General features: G+C 48.4%; 1 protein-coding gene across 6 annotated transcripts in view; it reads left to right on the plus strand.

Annotated features, from left to right (window-relative positions):
- The window catches only part of Mvb12b (multivesicular body subunit 12B), a 165,941-nt gene that overhangs the window by 40,055 nt on the left and 106,720 nt on the right, over nucleotides 1-19,166 (plus strand). The window lies entirely within an intron of this gene.

Consider the following 19,166-nt stretch of genomic DNA (forward strand, 5'->3'; position numbering starts at 1 on the left):
AGAAGAGGATATATAATCAACCAACAAATATATGAAAAATGTTCATCATCGCTAGCAATTAGAGAAGTGCAAATCAAAACTACTTTAAGATTTCCCCTCACTCCAGTCAGAACGGCAGCTATTATGAAGACAAACAACAATAGGTGTTGGCAAGGATGTGGGGAAAAAGGCACACTCATATACTGCTGGTGGGACTGCAAAATGGTGCAGCCAATATGGAGAGCAGTATGAAGAACTTGGAAAACTAGGAATGGAACCACCATTTGGCCCAGCTATCCCTCTTTTTTCTCTTGCAGCTTTTAATATTCTTTCCTTATTTTCTCTGTTAGACATTTTGATTATGATATATCTTGACAAGCTTCTCTTTTGACTATTTGGGGTCCTGTAAGCCTGCTGTGTGTGGTTGTCTATCTTTTTTTTTTTTTAATTGGTTGTTCAAAACATTACAGAACTCTTGACGTATCATATTTCATACATTAGATTCAAGTGGTTGTCTATCTTATTTCTGATATAGAAAAAGTTTTCTGTAAGTATCTCATTTAAACGTTCTCTATGCCTTTAGTTTGTATTTCCATGTTCTCTTCTGTCCCAATGACTCTCAGGTTTGTTCTTTTAATGTTGTCCCAGAGTTCCTGCATATTCTGCTCATGTTCAATAATTTTTTCCCCAGTTATTACATTCTGTGTACTCAAGATCATGTACCCTATCTTCAAGGCCTAAAGTTCTGTCTTCAAGGGCTGAGGTTCTATTTACTGTGCTTTCTAATCTGTTAGTGATACCTTCAAGTGAGTTTTTAATTTGATTGTTTCTTTCATTTCTAGGAGTTCTGCTTGGTTTCTTTTCACCATTTCTAGTTCTTTACTGGAGTGGTCTTTCCTCTCCTGTAATTGCTCTCTTAATTCCTTCCTTATATCTTTTAGTTCAGTGAACATTTTAGTTCATCGAACGTAATAATCTGTGTTTTATAATCTTTCTCTGGGCTTTTATCCCCCTTACTGTCTGTGGGTCTTTTGTTGGGGGATGTGGATTTTAGGAGGAGATTTGTCTGCCAGTTTTCTCAGGTCTTCAGAGCTCTTGGACTTGTGCATCTGTTTAGGTGGGTTCCCCTTCCTCTTTTGTTAGGTGTGTCCCTTTGTGTGTAATTACCTATTTGTTGTGGAACTTCTGTCCGTTTTTGATGTTGTGAGTAGATGCCAAGGGATGGAAGCCCAGTTCCTTCCCTGGTTGTTCCTCCTTGGGTCCTTGTTGGTTTGGGGCTTTTGTGTCTTCACTTCTTTGAGTTGGAATAATGTCAGAGAATCTTCAGTTCAGTGGCAGGATCTCTAGCCTGTGAACTATTAATGTCCCTGTCGGTTCCCAGCATCTCACAGTTAGAGGGACAAAAACAACAAACAGTATTGAAGTACATATCCGGATTCTACTGTGTTTGTCTTTATGTTCAAAGTGGGTTTCTTATAGACAGAATGCTATCCAGTCTAAAAATTTCTTCCTTTTAATTGGAGAGTTTAAATAATTTACAGTTAACATGATTAATGATGTGGTTGGGTTGAGCTCTACCAATCTTGCTCTTTGTTTTCTGATTCCCCCCAATCTGTTGTTTGTTTTATTTCCTTATTTTACCACCATCTATCTTTCTCTCTTTCTTTTGGAGATGAAATCCTCCTGCCTTAGCCTTCTAAGTAGCCACCATGTATGCCATAAATTCCATACACGAAGTGGTGTATTACTTAAAGGGACACCATGATAAGTTGGAGATATATGGTGCAATAGAATCTACCAAAGAATCTACCAAGAAACAAGCAAGCAAACAAGGTCAAAGTAGTAAGACAGTAGAGAAAAAGAGAATGGGATAAAAAGAAATAATCAAATACGTGGTGGAAAATAAAACATATAAATTTTTAAAGCAGAACTGATGCTAATGTGTGTAATATACCATTTATTTTTCCCTCCTGGCTTTTGTACTATTATTTTCATATATTTTTCTTCCATGTATACACATTACTATCAGTTCTGCTTTTAAAAATTTATTGTCTTATGAAAAGACTTGAAAAATGTAGCACAGTCCTTTATAGTTGTTGTTGTATATCACTGTTTCTGGTGCTTTTCATTGATTTGTGTAGATTCAGATTTTCATCTATTATAATTATTTTTCAGCCTGAAGAACTTTTCTGAACATTTCTTATATTGTTCTGTTAGTAATGTATTCTCTCAGCTCTCATGTGCCTGGGAAAGTTTTTATTTCAACTTTGTTTTTGAAAATTTCCCCCCCTGGGTACAGGGTTCTCAGTGGCATTTCCTTCCTCTAGTTGAAAGATGTTGCTCCATTATCCTGTAACTTGCATTGCTTCTTATGAGAAGTCTGCTGTCATCCTTATCTTCCTCTGTACCTATGGGTCGGTTTTCTCAGCCTACTTTTTAGGCTTTTCTTTATCATTGGTTTAATTTTGATTATGATATGCTTTGTTGCTTTCTTTCTTTTAATTATTTTTTAAAAAAATTTTTGAGGTAGGGTCTTCTAAGTTGCTTTGGGCCTTGCTAAGTTGCTGCTCTTGAACTTGTGATCCTCCTGCCTCAGCCACCCCAGTTTTTGGGATTTCAAGAGCAAAACACTGTGCCTTACTGGTGTAGTTTTCTTAATGGTTATTCTGCTCAGTGGTTAGTGATATTCTTGATATTGTGGGTTTATAATTGTTCTCATATTTGAAAAATTTCTGGCCTTTACTAAAATATTTCTTTTTCATGTCTTCCTTCAATGGTCCTCTAATAACATGCCTATTGACCATTTGATGTTTGTTCTGATGGGTTAAGTAGATAGAAAAATGCATGGAAGGAAATAAAAAGGATAAAATCATAAATTAAAAGTAAGAGAAAAGGAGTGGGGATTGAGAATTGAGTCTTTATAAAAAGCATAATAGATAAAACTGGCAGATCTAATGGTAAAAGAATGATAAGCAAAATTTAGATTGAGAAAAGGAAAATAAGAATATAAGAACATTTGAAAATTAGAAGATACTGTTCAGCTTTTATATGCAGTCATATGTGACTAAAATTGAAACTCTTGATATGTTAGATTATTTCTACTGCTATTTATGAAGAAATCCTCTAACAAACCCGTATCCAAGCCATAGACTTATGCCTATAATCCCATGGGACTTATGCCTATAATCCCAGTGGCTCAGGAAGCGGAAGCAGGAGGATTGCAAATTCAAGGCCAGCCTTAGCAATTTAGCTTAGCCCTAAGCAACTTAGAGAGACCCTGTTTCAAAATTTTAAAAAATAATTTTTTTAAGAAGGACTGGGCACTGGGGTTGTAGTCCAGCGATAGAGTACTTGCTTAGCATGTATGAGGCACTGGGTTCAATTCTCAACACCAAATAAAAATAAGTAAATTAAAGATATTATGTCCATCTACAACTAAAAATATTAAAAAAGAAAAAAAAGGACTGGGGGTATGGCTCAGTGGTTCAATACCTGTTTTTTTTTTTTTAAAGTTTATCCAAGAAAGAAATTAGAAATGTTATTAGATATTTTTTTCCAACAAGAGCAGTAGGCTCAAAATGTTTTCAGTTAACATTCCCCAGATTTCCATGGAACAGGTAATTCCCACGTGTCCCAAAGTTTTGAAAAAAAAATGGTAAACTTCCTAGGTTCAGAGAGCTGACTCAATGATGTGACTAGTGCTGCTGTTGGGTCAGTGCTGTTTTCCTTGTTGAGTTCTCTAATGGTTATCAGTTATGGTTTGTGTGTTTTGTATAGAGGAAAACTGATTTTTTAAAAAATAAATTTCTCTTATATCCAACAACCTCACTGAATTTTCTTACTGCTTCTATTCTCCACTTTGTTTCCTGACTGTTCATGACCCTTTGGATCATGGTTTAGGATAAGAAGTCAGCAACGTCGTGTGTTGGGAAGTTGTCACTGCAGATTCCGCTGTGTTTGTGGGGAGGGGCAGGTGAGAGTGGGCGAGGGGAAGGAGAGATTGGCCATGTCGACTGAGCAGATACCATTGACCCTGCCTCACTGCACCTGCTGAAGCCCTCCCAGCGCACCCCAGCCTTCTCTAGTCTTCTTGACCAACTGTCAGTGGAAACATTCCATGAGAATTGGTAATCGCCCCTGTTTAAAATTGTGCTCTGGCCCTTTGTTTTTAGCTTCAAAGACAAATTCGTGAGCCAGGCACGATGGTGCACACCTGTCATCCCAGAGGCTCAGGAGGCTAAGGCAGGAATATCGCAAGTTCAGTGCCAAACTCAGCATCTTAGTGAGGCCTTAAGCAACCTAGTGAGACCCTGTCTCAAAAACAAAAACTTAAAAGGGCTGGGGATGTGGCTCAGTGGTTAAGCGCCCCTGGGGGTTCAATCCCCCTTACCAAAAAAGTAAAAGAACAAATTCATTGTTTTACTTTCCAGTGAATGTCTACTTGTGCTCAGTAGGTGTCTGTCAAGTGGATGGACTTGACTGGCATCTAAGTCTGGTTTTGGTTCGTCCCTTACCTACTGTTACAGTCCTTGCTCTACCTCTTGAACTCCAAGTCCCCAAGGCGCTGGCGCCTTGCCTGCCTCTGCCTTAGCACTGATGCGTGCCGTTCGTCCTTCTCCCTGGGAAGCTGTGCTTCTGCTTTGACAGCACCTTTACTTTCCTGTGTTGCAACTCTTGCCCTGTGTAAGGACAGCTGCTGCTGGTCCCGTGTGTCTCTCCCTGTGCTCTGAGCCTCTGCACGCATGCATGGGGCAGTGTCTTCCGCGAAGCTGCACCCCCAGTACCCACACAGTGCCTGGCTGCATACCGATGCCACCAGGCAGGCACAGAACATTTATCCAATTGAATTAGCTGGTTCTTCTCTGTTTTGCCTTCCTGTGTCTAGGATATTGGATGCCAGCATCCAGCTAAGTTATGTTTGTGTTAAACATGAATTGAAATGCAATTACAGCTGCAATGTGGTTTGAGAGCTGAGTAATAGAGTAAATAACAAGAGTGACTTAGTCACGCGGGTCAGTTCATCTCCCGTGCTTTCTTGCTTCCTGTCATGGAGGGTGACTCATGAACAGCAGGAGTTCAACTTGTCTTTTCTGAAACCCCATCACTTTCGCTCTTGCGCCCTCCTGTATCACTGGGTCTCTTCCGGATCCCTTGGTTAAAACCAGAGCCAGACCTTGCAGGCTGAGTTGATTGGCTGCAGCAGGAGGCTGTGTCCCCACTCCCTCTGGTCTATGCAGAGAGCTTGGGCAGTGCCCAGGGGAGGGGGCCTTCAGGCCAGAGTGCAGGCAACATCCTTTCCCAAGGCCTAGGAGGCCATGAGGGCTGCTGGATTCCCGCTGAGCCCTGGTTCCACTATTTTTTGAACCAGATGCTGCGGGGGGCCTGCTGAGGTGCACACAGTGCTGCCTGTCAGTGCCAGGCCACCTTTTCTCAGTCCCACTGTCCTTGTAGCCTGTTTGGACTGCACTCAGAAATCCTGTCTGTTCAGTGGTTGGGCCTGCCTTGAGGTGGGTGGACTTGGTTCTATGGAAGAACTTCCTTCTTGTTTTTAAGAAGGCACTCCGAAGTCTTGAGTCTCCAGAAACTTTTAGCCCCCTCTGAGGGCTTGTGATTGACCATTTCTGAAGGCTCCTAAGTAGTCTGCACCCAACCGTGGGTTCAGAGGGAGATCTGTCAGACTCGGGGGCTTGTGTCCTGTGTTAGCAGTTACCTACTAAGGTCCCACACGAAGGTCCTGGGCTAGGTACTTGGAACCGAGTGGTGACAATGGTCCCTGCATGGAGCCTCGGTTCCCAGGATGAAAGTGAGAAAGGACAGCCCCTTCTGGTGGCCCTCTTCCTTCCCCAGGTTAGTGCCCCATGAGTTTTTGTGGCCACTTGAGACCCTGCCTTGGTGGCAGTAGAGTTCTCCCCCCTCAACTCTTCCCTCAGCAACCTGCTGCTGCCTCCCCTGCCACCTCCCGCCGCCTGCTGCCCTGCAGCCCCCTCTGTCACACGCGTCCTCCCCTTCCTTCTCTCCCCACTCCCCTTAGTTCCTGTCCTTTTCCTGATCCTTATTCTTTAGAGTTTGTGTCAACTTTGGACACTGTTAACCAATTCCTTCCTCATATACTCATTTCTTGAATACAGAACCAATCCATGTTTGTTGTAGAATGTTTACAAGATGACGAAAAGCACAAGGAAGAGGGTAAAGTGACCCCTAGTCCTACCACTCAGAGGAAAACGACTCTTAACCCGTGACAGGCACCCTTTGGGTTTCCCCTGTGTGTGTGTGTGTGTGTGCGCACATGCACAGTAGTGGCACTCTGTTGTTCCTATTGTTTTAGACTTGCTCACTGCATTGCATTTTCTTGCTGTGTTACTGCAGTCTTAGGTCATCAGATGTCCTTCTATCTGTCCCTCTTTCCTTCCTCTCACACACAGCCCTTAGGTTTGATTTCACCCACTCTCTGCCTCGCTCCTCCCAATCTCCCCTTCTTGCAGGGGACTTCCCCACAGTGCACAGTGCAGGCGCTGACCCCAGCCTCCTGTGTGCCCCTCCTCCCTCCTGGGTACAGCCACACCAGGCCGGGCTGTGGTCCCCATGCAGCAGCCTGCCGTCTCCTCAGAACCAGGCAGGCCTGTTCCCCTGCCTCGGGCTGGCGGATCCTGGACCTCAGCGTTCAGTCTTGTTTCCTTTCCACCCAGGCCCCACCGCTGGGAAAGAGCCAACCCGTCGTCCCTCTTCTGAGCTGTTTCCACCAGTGCAGCCGGAGTCCTCCAGGGGCTCCTCCCAGGGAGTTTCTTCGCCTTCTGCAGCATAGTTCTTGGCCTTGGCCTCCACGCCGGCCAGATCCTCACACCCATCCTGGCTGATGGCCTCTTCAGCAGGGCTGTGGTCCTCCCTCCGCGGCTGCAGATGTCCTCCCTGAGGCACCTTCTTAGAATGACTGACACTGTGCTACTTGTTTCCCAGATGGCATTATTTCACGTTAGGGGCCTGTGGAGTTACAATCTTATTTTACAAATAAAAGAAAGCCACAGAGGGCCCAGGGGCTCCTCTGGAGGTCACATGGTAGGCGTGGCCGAACTGAGCTCCAGGCCAGGTCTCTGGCCTCCACGTCCAGCTCTCCCCAGGTACCCACAGCGTGGGTTCAGCTTGCCTTGAGCACGTCTGCTTATATCTGATGAGCTCGGCGCATCATGAGTGCTTCATAAATGTTTATTGAAAGAAAAGTAAAGATCTGTGGCCTGAAGAGTTGAATTGCACCCTGTTGATGGCTGCAGGTGTGGGCAGAGGGCTCTGCCTGTGTGGGGAAGGGAAGCCGCGCCAGGGACACCAGCAGTATTGGTGTTCACCAGTGGTCAAGTCATCGCTGTAATCGCTGTAACATTAGGTACTGGGCAAAGCACTTTACTTAGAATTGTTTCTTATAATTGTTATTATAACTGTGTGAGGCAGAATCTGTTGTCTGTATTTAGAGACAGAAGCTGAGGCTTGCGCTGGAGAAGCTGCCAAGGTCATACAGCTCCTTCAAAGCCAGGCAAGGCCTCAGATCACATCGGTCCAGCACAGGCCCATGTTTTAAGTGACCGCATCGTCAGCTTTCCTGGCCCAGGAGGGGAGGTACAGGGAGGACGAATCGTGATCCCAGATTCCAGCCAGGGGGGTTTGGAACCCGGGCCGCGGCCATCGAGAGTCCAGGTGCTCTTGAGCAGCCTTCCACACAGCTCCTCCGCCTTCCCCTGCCTTCCCTGCTCGGCACATGTGTCACCCACAGTGACGTCAGTTCTTCCAGGTCCTGTGGGGAAAGAGTTTGGGGACCTTGCCTATAACAAAAGGAGAACGATAACTCAGGATATTCGCGAAATTAGAAAAGCTCATCTCATAAAATCAAAATCCTATAGAATGATCTAGACTAAAGAGTGAAAATGTGAGCTTTCTTTTCCTCTGCTCCACACATACTGTGGGTGGTTTGGACATACTTACTGGACTTGTTTTGTTCCTTTTACAAATAATAATAATAATGATGATGATGATTATTATATAAATTTAATATATAAAATAATATATGATATAATATGATATGTAATATATATTATATATAATATATGTATAATGATAATATAATATATAAAATAATATATAAATATAATTAATAATAATAATTACTATTATTTCTAATTTGAAAAGGAACATACGAAGATCTTTTTTTAAAATAATGCAGCAGTGAAGCCAAAGCTGCACCCCTCTGGGCCACAGCCCTGGCTTCTGTCCCTGCCCTGACTCTGCCTATTCCTCCTGATCCTTCCTTGGCCTCTGTGAAACGTGTCCTTGTGCTCGCATCTCTCAAATGCATGAAATCATTTTTCAGGCAGTGCCGTTTCTATGAATGACGTTTAGGTCTTGCATGTACACTCCTGCCTCCCGCTAACTGGGGTGCCGTGTTCCCCGTGGCATGAGGCCCCCACCGGTGTCCTCCAGTGCTCGCTCCACAAAGCAGGAGCACTGCCCCCTGGTTAGGGTGGTCAGACTTAGCAAACCAAAATGCCACAAGACATTTCAGTGTGAAAATTCTGAAAAAAATCATTTCTTGATTGTCTTTAATAACAATTTTTAATAACATTTTTGAGCATATTGAAAAAATATTTTCTATTTCAGGTTTATTATCTGATTAAAAATTGAGACAATTAAAATATATGGAAAGTGTAGAGAATCATTTAAGAAATGCTTGAGCAACCACCTTGCAGCTTTTCTGTGTCCTGATGTTTCACCAAGTTGATATCAGATGTTTTGAAATTTTGATGCCCACACCCACTTCCTTACCAGAGTGTATACTGTTCTGAGTTGCTGTTTGTCATTCCTGTAAATTTTTCCCTGTTTTCAAACTTCATATGGATTCTAAATTTATAGATTACATATTTTTCAACTTGCTTTTTTTGTTTAGCATTGTTCTTGGGATGTGTCCTTGCTGATGGTTTGTGTATTTTCAAGGCTGTGTAGAAATCTGTTTCATGAACTTATTTATTCGTCCTTCTGTTAATGAGGTTGTGGGTTGTTTCCAATAATTTACTACTACAAACAATGTTGCAGATAATATCCTCCTTCTCTGTGCTAAGAGTTTCTCTAGGGAGCAGTTGAGGAGTGGAATTGGCGGGTTGTACTAATGTGCTCTTCAGGGTGGGGTGCAGGTCTGGGCTTCACTAAGTGGAGGAGGAAGTCTGCTTAGTGGGTCTCCTGTTGGACATTTGTGGGGTTTTCCATGAACAGTTTTTCATGGTCATTTTAAGTGTGCATGTCCTGGAGTGGAGAGGTGGAGTGTTTTCTTAGGTAATAGCACAGCATTATTCTTGTGGATTATTTCCTCATTTCTTTGGGGGAGTTCTGGATTTTGTTATTTGGATGTTAATCCAGTGTGGGGATGGTCTGAGGCTTGTCTCAGTGCTTTGAATCTTTGTGGTATCAAAGTTTTTAATTTAGGGGAGAATTCCCCAGTATTCTTGTACATGTGTCTGTTTCTTTAATAATTCTTTCTATTAAATAAACAAAGATATGACACATTTTTTTCTGAAAGTGTTAAAGTTGCTTTTCATATTTAGTCTTTAATCCACCAAGATTTGTTGACCTGAAGAGAGGTTCTATTTGGGTTTTTGTTCTGTGATCAATGACTGCCAGGTGTCTGAATGCTATGCTTGAGTATTTAGCTGCTGTCATCTATAAAGGCTCTGGGAAAGACCATGTCACACTGCTGAGAGGGGGGTCATCACCTAAATACCCACCAGCCACGGGGCATCCTCTGGGCCACTGCAACTGCTTCCCACAGGTCTCTGCAGGCCCAGGCCACGTCCCAACCTGGCCATCTGGTGTGGCGAGCAGGGGCACTTCTGGCCCAGGCCTCCCTCCTGTGAGCTGGAACAGGGAGGGGACTCAGCTGTCCTGCCTGGTGTGTCTCCCACCTCCCCTCTTGTGGGCCTCTCAGTCCCAGGAGCTGACCACCCTGTGTGACCACCTTCCCCCTCAGGAGGTGCACAGCCAGGACTTGTGACCACTGTCCTCTGCTTTCTTTGCCCTGCCCATCTCAGGAGCCATCTGTTAGTGCCTGCAGTGGCCCAGGCACCTGGGCAACAGGTGGAGTGAAGAAAGTCCTGTCTCCCGAGATGCTGATATGCCCAGTGTCAGTCTCTGGGCACCGTTTGTGTTGTGCATTCTTTAGCGGTTTGTTCGGCACGGATCTGACTGTGTGCCGTAAGCGGGGGATCTGTCTTGGTATTCAGAAGAATAGCCACTGACTACAACAGGTTTTTTTGAGGACCAGAGATAATGATAAATAACAACATTTTTAACATGTCTGCCAGGTGCCAGGCCTTGTGCTGAGTGCATTAAAAACAATAGCAGCTTTATTGAGATACAGTTCACATATCATAAGATTCATTCTCTTAAGTGTACAGCTCAGTGGTTTTTAGTATATTCATGAAGTGAACAGCCATTACCACTGTCTGATTACAGAGCAGTTGTCCTCCCTAAAGTCCCCCCCAGCTTCCCTCTAGCCCCTGGCAGCCACCAATCTACTGTCTCTCGCTGTGGACTTTCCCTTTCTGGACATTTCATATGAACACAATCATGCAGTCTGTGGACTTCCATGACCGTCTTATTGATCAGCATGGTATTTTCAAGTTCATCCAAGTTGCAGCGTGTTAATGGGTGGCCCCGTGTCATTCGTCAGGCGGTGGGCATTTGTTTCTGCTACCTGTCGTGAGTGCGGGCACAGGCTGTGGTTGGACACAGGCTTTTGTTTCTGGTGGGTCTGAACCTGCGGGCGGGATTGCTGGATCCTGTGGTAACTCTGTAACATTTTGAGGAACTGCCAGTCTGCTTTCTGAGGTGACCACCCCATGTTCCAAGGCCCCCAGCAGAGTTTCGGGAGTCTGATGTGCCAACATCTCTCACTCTGTGTCTGTGTTGAGAGCTCTCACCGTGGGTCTCAAGTGGATTCTCCTTGTGGTTTGGTGTTTTCTCTCATTTAATCCTCACAAATACTTGCATGGGGTGGCTGTCACTACTGTTTTCTGCTTTTCGAGGCTGCTCAGAGTCACAGGGTGATTTTGGGAAACCCCGTATGAACGTGGCTGGGACTTGAACTCGAGTCCACCTGACCCCAAGACTGCAAGCTCTTCCTGCTGGTGTCTCCAGGGAGGCTCTGCAGTGGCAGGTTCTTTCAGTCAGGCCCCGAGTGATGAGACCAGGTCCACATGAATGACACACTAGGGGTACAGGCGCTGAGGCGGCAGGATGTGGCCACAAGGAAAGAGCCAGAGGTGAGCGGGCTGTGTGAGTGCGAGGCAGCCCGGAGAGGGGCGGGTGGTCGTGTCTGCGGAGAGAATGACCCAGAGACGGCCGGAGACCAGTCTCACGGAGGAAACTTGCACGCCATCTCTTTTGCTCTACAGTATTAGACATTTTGGCCAAAGGTCTGGCAGACTCGCGCTCTCTTTTCAGAATAAAAAATAATAAAATGATGTAAATCAAAACAGAATTGAAAAGCACCGAACAGCTCCTGGACTGGTCACCGAGTTCACCAGCTGGTTCTACTTTACTGGAAGGTTGCAGACAGTCTGGGGCAGCCTGATTCCTGCTAGGGACTGGCAGGATGGACAGCTAGGCTCCGGCCGTCCTGCCTTGCTGAACTGCTCTGCTGAAGAGTTTAAGCTGCTGCATGGTCTGCCTGGGCCCCAGGTGGCTCCACAGTGGATGACCCAGTATGTCCAGAGGCCTCTGAACTTCCTTCTTGTGCATCCTGTCAGCCAGATATTTTCCCCAGAATGTCTGCAGAGTTTCCTGCCCCCTGGCTGCTCACTGTCTGCCTGGTGTACCTTTGAATTGTGGGTGGGCTCTCTTTAAACACAGGGTGTGAAGAGGTTGAGGAAATGGGTGGTGAACGTGGCTTTGGAGAGTCTCTCTCCAGTGTCAGGTGCTGTTACCAGAGGGGGAGCTGGATGCCCAGAGCCTTCTGGGTGCTTAATGACTGACTGCCCGGCTCCTCTTTGGGTGGCTTAGCAGGGCAGCTGATTGATTTACAATAGATCTCTCAAATTTAAGTTCGTCAGATTAGACAAGTGAAGTCTTTACAATTGAGATTTTTCTCATTATAAAAGCTGTATATGCTCATTAACCAAAAAAATGAGAAATATACAAATTAAAGAACATTTAAAAAAACATATCCATAATCTCCACTGCACAGAGCCAAACAGCAGCTAGCTAGCACTTTGCTTTATACTAGTCTAGATCCTTTTCTATACAGTTCTTAAAACAATGAATTGGAATTGTCCTGTATGAACCACTTTGTGGCTTACTTTTACCCCTGAGCTGTGTTCTCAGTTCTGCGCCCCTCACGTTGCTTACGTGGCTCCCGAGTCTTCATTGTGAGGCTGGTCTCACAGCAGTTTACCCTCTCTCACCTCTGCCTTTATAAACAGAGCCCAGTGGGCAGAGGTGACATACTTCCCCTTATACTGGGCTCTGGTCAGGGAGCCCACTTTCTGTCCCCTAGCCCATCAACTTGTGTCCCCCTCAGGGCTGTGCAGTAGCTGTTCCCTGCCCCACAGATCTTGCAGGTTTCTCCCTTTCCATCCAGTGCCAGCCCACCCCCCTGCGCAGAGCACACCCCCAGCCCACCTGACATGGGGGGGTCCCACCCCTCTCTCGCCAGCTGCCGCCCCCATCATCCTATTGCATTTTTACACAAGGCAATTAGGTCCCAAGCTTGGTTTGCTTCTGTGTTTACTGTGTACCTTCCCCCATCTGGAATGTGGCTCTTGGGGTCCGTGGCTGGCCCCTCTCCTTCAGCGCTCTGTCTGTAGCTCCGGAGCAGCCTGGGGTACCCTGAGCTCAGCACACTCCTGCAGTGAAGGGCAGGTGACTGGTGCATGCTTGGGCACAAAACTGACCATGTCCTCAGGCTCTCCCAGAAGTAGGATTCTTGGGCCTGGACAGTGTGATTCTAAGGCCTGTGATAAACGGCACCTCACATGACTCGAAGGACCTCTTGATGCTCACCCCAGGGGTGACTGCTGTGCCCCTCAGCACTGGTGTCCCCCCCACTTTCAAAGTGTCCTTAACAGTTTGACAAAGAATAGTCGCATGTGTTGTTCTCCCTTGGTTTCGTAACTACCCAGGCCAAATGCTGCTGTGTCCCGGACAGAGCTGCCGAGGGCTGTCGGCGGCCTCAGCCTGGTGCTGCCTGAGCGCGTGTCTTTTCCTTGCCCCGTGGGAGCTGTTTAAGTGTATTCTCTTGTATACTTTTTGATAAGCAGTTTCCCCACGTAGCAGGTCTTGGACTCAGGTCCACACGTACATATCGTCCTAAGCCGAGGTCCACCATGGGGACACCCCACACTGGGACTGACACTCCTGCTCCTCAGCTTCTCATCTGCTAAAATCAGATGGATCGGCACGTGACTCACGGCGCTGATGATCTGAGAGGATCAGCAGTGCTGGAGTGAGCAGAAACGTGGTGGGAGGCTGACGGAGGCCGGAGGGGGGCTGATCAGGGAAAGCAGGAAAGCGGAGCCCGAGGGGCCACGTGTTGGCCCCCATGGACAAAGGTGCTTTCTCTTTCTGAGGCTGGTGGCCTGGTTACTCCTGGCTTCTGGGTACACGTCCTATGCTTTCTCCCTGAATTAGGTAATCTTGAGTGCTTCTGTCTTGCAACCAAAAGAACTTGATTAAAACCCTGGCCCTTCCTGGATGTGTGAGGGAGGCCTTTTAAAACCACCAGGGCTGCGGGCTGGGACGGAGGTCACAAAACGAGTAAGCCATGTGGTGTAAAAATTAGGGTTACTGTGCTTTACTCTAGTTTTTGCCACCTCTGGCAAAGGCCTTCTCTCCCTGTGTCTTAATGTGGCAGAAAATGTCACATGGCAAGAATGCACAGGACAGCATGCACGAGGCCAGCCTCATCCCACTGTCAGGACAACTCCTGTGGCCTCGTCACCTCTTAAAGGCCACCGCTGCATACAGTTGCAGTTACTTTTCAGCGTGAGTTCTGGAGGGGACGTTCAAACCTTAGCTCACAGTCTTCTCATATGCTACTGTTGTCAAAGCAGAATTCTCGAAACATACATGTTCCCAAAAGTGCCCTCAAGAGCCGCGTGTCTGCAGCAGTCGAGTTGATCCTCTGGGCTCCCAGCTTCCTCTCACCATGGTGGTACCTGGTGCCCCTCAGTGACTCTTTCTGTATGGGCAGGTCCTTCTGGTATGTTCCAGATAGGCCGCATGTGGCTGGTCAACTGTCCTAAAGGCATTTACCAAAGGCAGGGCCCCATTGAACAACTTTGAGTAAGTTTGTCATTTTCTCCTCTGTAAACTGGGGAGATAGAGTGCATGTCATGGGTTGTGGGGAGGAATCTGAAGATGCAGGTGACTGGCTTTGAGGTGCTGGCCAGCATTCAGGAGAGCCTGAGCCCTGCCCCCAGCAGGATGTCACATCTTCCCCAGGGCTCCCACAAGTGCAGTGTCTTAGAGGCAGCCAGTCCCACATCAAAGGCTTGTTGGGGTGTCCAGGCACATCTTCTTCTGTAACTGCTAGAATGTGACCTCTATCCTTAAGCCAGGAAAGGACATGGGAGGCCTGAGCTGTGTGACAGAGGCCAAGCCCTGTCCTGAAAGTCCTGTGCAGGCTGGTGCTGCCGCCTCTCCTGGGCCATCGGAAGGTTATCCTGTGGTGGACTCTGGCCGTGGGGAAGGCTGGACCCTGCTGTAGGAGCCGCTCTGGATTTGGTTATCTGCCTGGGAACTAGGAGTGAGCCCATTGACACGGTGGGACTGTCCCTGATGGTGGTGACCCTGGGTGGTTTATCTATAAGGAATCGTGTTCCTTACCATCTTCCATGTCATTTCCCCAGCTCTCAGACCCGTAAAGTTAAAAATTTACAAAGTGGCATGTGCACACACAGTTGGAAAACTAAAGAGCACCAAAAGGCTTATAAGAAAAGATAATGCCCACCCAGGCCCCTTGCCACTTCCCGGGGCAGTGACTTTCAGCTCTCCACAGTGTTCCTGCTCCACCACCTTATCTGCATGTCCCCAGCAGCTCGACTGTGCTGCGCTTCTCACTCGGCCTGCCCTAGGCCTTTCTCCTCTTACAGCCCCCATTCGGCAGCGGCTCGGAGTTTGGGGAGGTAAGGCTCCCTGTTTAATGCCGATGGTGCAAACCGTTGGTGCCCCTGAAGTGAATGATATTCCTTCAGTCACTTTATGCCTGTTGTTTTCTCTTTTCTAAAAGCACCAACACCTTTGTCCCTTGCCTGTCTCTATTTCTTCCAGCTGCTTAAGTGCAGTTTACCCCGCCTTTGATCCATACCCCCTCCCCCAGAGGTGGCAGGCCCTGACTTCTCTTCCACAGGAAATCCCCTGTGGCCAGGTGTGCCACCATCCTCACTGTTGCCCTGTGGGCCCCATTTCCTGGAGTTGGTGGTTTCCTCCCTGTCCTTTGAGTCCCAGGTTCTGCGTCCTCATCCCTGCAGCTTCCTAAGAGAGCCCCTGGAGGCGACCTTTCCAAGGGCATGCACATCTGCACAGGTCTCTACTGAGCCTCCTGTCAGCCACCTGACAGTGGCTCAGGTGTGGAACCCCAGCATTCCTCAGAACTTGGAGGACATCTTTTCTTTTAGTTGCACCTTATGGCTGAAGCATGATGAATCTGACTCCACCTCTGCTGTAGGTGCCTGCTCACTCCCTCTGCGGGTGTGTAGGTGGTTTCGGGGTGATTTGCTGCTTTGCTCTGGGGTGGGGCTCCCTCTTCTCGGGCTGGACCGCTCGGGACCTCTCAGGGCCAGGTTCGCGCTCTTCCCTTGACTTCTCTCTGAACTTGGCTGGCTCCTCAAGAACCTTCTTGGTTCTTTCCCCTCATCTCTCTCCTCATGTTTGCATTTTACCTTCTGGAAAATTTCCTTAACTTTCTCTTTCAGTAGTTTTAAAAGTTTTTAATTTTAGTTATTTTACTTTTTAAATTTCTCATCTCTTTATATCGTTCTCCCAGGGCTCCTCTTTCAGAAGTCTTTACAGGGTGCTCTTCTTGTTTGTTGGATGCTGCGTGTCCACTCTTCCCAAGGATTCCGCTGTCCTGTGGTCATCCCTAGCTTTCTGGTTTCCTCCTATCATCTGTGATAGGTTCCAGTTCTCTTTTTTATTTTTGTTCATGTTTGAACATTCCCCCCGGAGCCAGGTGGTCAGTTGACATTTAGGGGCAAGGCGCTGGCTGGTGGGTTGGAGCTGGTGGGCTGCATGGTGGGGCACCTTTGTAGGGGACGCCCCCAGAGTCCATGCTGGTCTACCTCCGGCACGCTCAGCCTCTCAGTAACCAGGCTTCCAATGTCCAGTGTTTAGGAGAGACACTGGGAAGTGGGGAGGAGGTCAGTGAGCCCCAGGCATGGTGAGGGGGCCCCGTCCACTATGCAGCCAACCCCCTGTTTTTAGTCTAGAGCTGCACTTCCTCCCCGACCTGCTTCCCCACTGGGCTGGGGTTCTGCAGTCCTGAGCCTCACTAGCACCCCTTCTGCAGAAATATACCCCAAATGGGGCGGGGACTGGGATCTTGCTGCTTTGGTCCAGTCCACCCACTGGAGTCCTAAATTCAGACCTGCTTCCCACCCTCATGCTTGTAGTGTCTGGGCCTGGGCTTTGGGTTGGAGGCCACCTCCTTGAGCATCAGCCACTTGGGCCCTTGTAATAGTCCCCTCCCCTGTGAGGCCCCCACTGGCGCATTCCACAGTTCCGGGCCCTGCTGGTGTGCTCCTCTCTGGTTCTTGGTTTTGGCAGGCTCCTGCTTTGGCTACTGGTCATTGTAGGGATGTTGGCAGGGAAGAGAGATCTGCCCCGCCTGGTTATCAGCCCACCTGCCTCTCCTCCTTACAGGTTCCTGCACCCTGGGGAAAAAGCTAGAAAAGTGGGAGCTTCTCACAAGCGTGTGTGCGTGTGTGTGCAAGGGTACTTGTGAGCCCCGTGCCAGGCTCTGCAGGCACTGTGGTCATCAGCAGCCTTGGACAGAGCAAATGGTTAGGGAACAAGGCAGGAAACAGGGAGGTTAGCCAGAGGAAAAGTGACCTCAGTGTTAGCATGGGTCTCTGCCTCATGGATGGTCACTTGGGAAGTGGCTGGAGTGTGAGCCCCTGAGGTAGAGAGGACCCAGATGCCCATGCAGCTCAGGGGTTCAGTCCTGGAAGCTTCATTTAAAAGTGTGCTTGCTGCCTTACCTAGGGGAGCCAGCAGGCGTGTGGCTGCACACTCTGGGCTCTGCTCAGGTGGTCGGCTGCTCATTCCCTCCTCTGGGGGGGGGGGTTTTGATTGAGCCACTTGTGTCAGGCACTGTGCTTGGTCCATAGGTGAAATGGCAAGCAGTGTCTTGGGGAAGCTTCTAGTCCTGGACAGATGAAGCCTTTGGGCTCCAGGTGAGGTCTGCCTGTTCCCTGTAGGGCCTTTGGTCCTCCACCTTGTACCCCAGCCCCCCAGAGCCTTCCCTTCCTGGGCTCTGCTGCCTGACTGTGGGGTTTGAAGGTTTCTGTATGGTGCCCTAGGGGTGTGCACACTGGGTTCCGATGCTACCTTGGCTCAGTCAAGGGCGCCTCTCCTCACACTGTGGCGTTGATCTTGTAGCTCGTCTGCCTGACTTGGGGAAAGGGACTGGGTTGATAGCCCCATTGGTGACTAATCTGGAAGAAGGTCTGGGAACACCTTGCTGCAGTGGGGAGCTGCTGCGTGTGGTGCCTCCCTGGAATCCTGGTGCGGGCCATCCAGGAAGATGCCCTCTAGGCCCCGTCTTGTCCCAGGGTGTGGCTCCCTGTGGGGCTGGAGGACGGCTACACACACACTTGGAGCATTATCCCCACGCCAGTCCTCCTTCCGCTTTCAGGTCAAAGAGACTTGCACACTTAGCATCCGGACCTATCTTTTCCCTTCCGTGTATTTGCTAATTTACACTTGTTTAGTTTGAAAACCAAGCATTTTTCTGCTGCCAGCTGCCTTCTAGCTCCTCCGAGGCAGCCTCCCAGGCGGCTGGGGGAGGCTCCAGGCTTGTCTGGCCCACCCTGGCCTAGGATGGTAGAGGCTGTGGACTGTACCCCCGGCTCAGTCAGCAGGGATGGGCTGGATGGGGCCGGCTTGTGTAAGGAAAGGAGCCGCTTTCAGCAGCTTGTTAGCATTGTCAGGAACGTGTCAGATCAAGGACTGGATCCCTGTGTAAACCTCAGATACAACAAAGAGCATTCAGAAGGCAACGGCTTCCAGTCCCCTCTTGTGTGTCCCACATTTGGCTCTGCTCCCGGGCTTTCTGGACGCCCCCTTGGTGGTGCTGACCACGGGGTGCAAGGCTAGTCGCTCTCACCAGCTATGTGATGTGGTCACATTGGCAGCTGGGTGAGAGCGCAGACCAAGCCCTGGCCATCTAGTGATGGGGCAGCCTGGAGAGGAAGAAAGAAGGGAGAGGCTCCTTCAGGCCTCCTGCTCCTCCATCCGGCCTCCTGCAGCCTCTTGTTCACCCAGCATGGACACCATGCAAGGACCCAGGCCAGCCCCGCCCTGCCCCGCCTGGCCATGCACATCCAGGCCTCACCCTTGAGCATTCTCTGCAGGAGAACTCCCTCAGCTGCAGGAGAGGACATGGCTTCCAGTGAGACTAGGAATGGTACCGAGTCTGGTTTCATTTTTCAATCACGATGCGATTCTGACCTTGAATTCCACTTTCAAGGCTGTTCCAAGAAGACACAGTATGGAAGCAAGTGTAACTGACCTGTGCCCCCTCGGTCCCCAGCAGAACCTCCTGAATAACATGCCTGCTGGCCCCGCCCAGGCAGGAGGCTGCCAGTCACCCCGCAGGGTGCCCAGATGCATTCCACACCCCATTGGGCTTTTCTGCACCCTACACCCCGAGTAAGTGGTAATGAGCACCCCAATGTGCTGACTGACCCCAGCCCTTCTTGGTCCATTACAATAAAGTGGCTCTTTTCCCTTAGAACCATTTTTGTCAGGGTGTCTTTAATCAGTGGCTTCCCCAGGGACAGTATTTTTAGAAGTTGTATTTTTCACACTCTCCTTTTTCCCCCTTTGGAAATTCTCTTCCCCTGCCTAGTGAAACGGACTAATGAGATGCCAGGAGACTTGGGGCCGTGTTAATTGGAACAGGTACAGAGGAAGCGGCTCGTGCACACCTTCAGCTC

Source organism: Marmota monax, unplaced genomic scaffold, assembly GCF_021218885.2.
Source record: "Marmota monax isolate L192 unplaced genomic scaffold, Marmota_monax_Labrador192_F-V1.1 WCK01_AAM20220418_F8-fsc00020, whole genome shotgun sequence".
Taxonomy (NCBI): Eukaryota; Metazoa; Chordata; class Mammalia; order Rodentia; family Sciuridae; genus Marmota; species Marmota monax.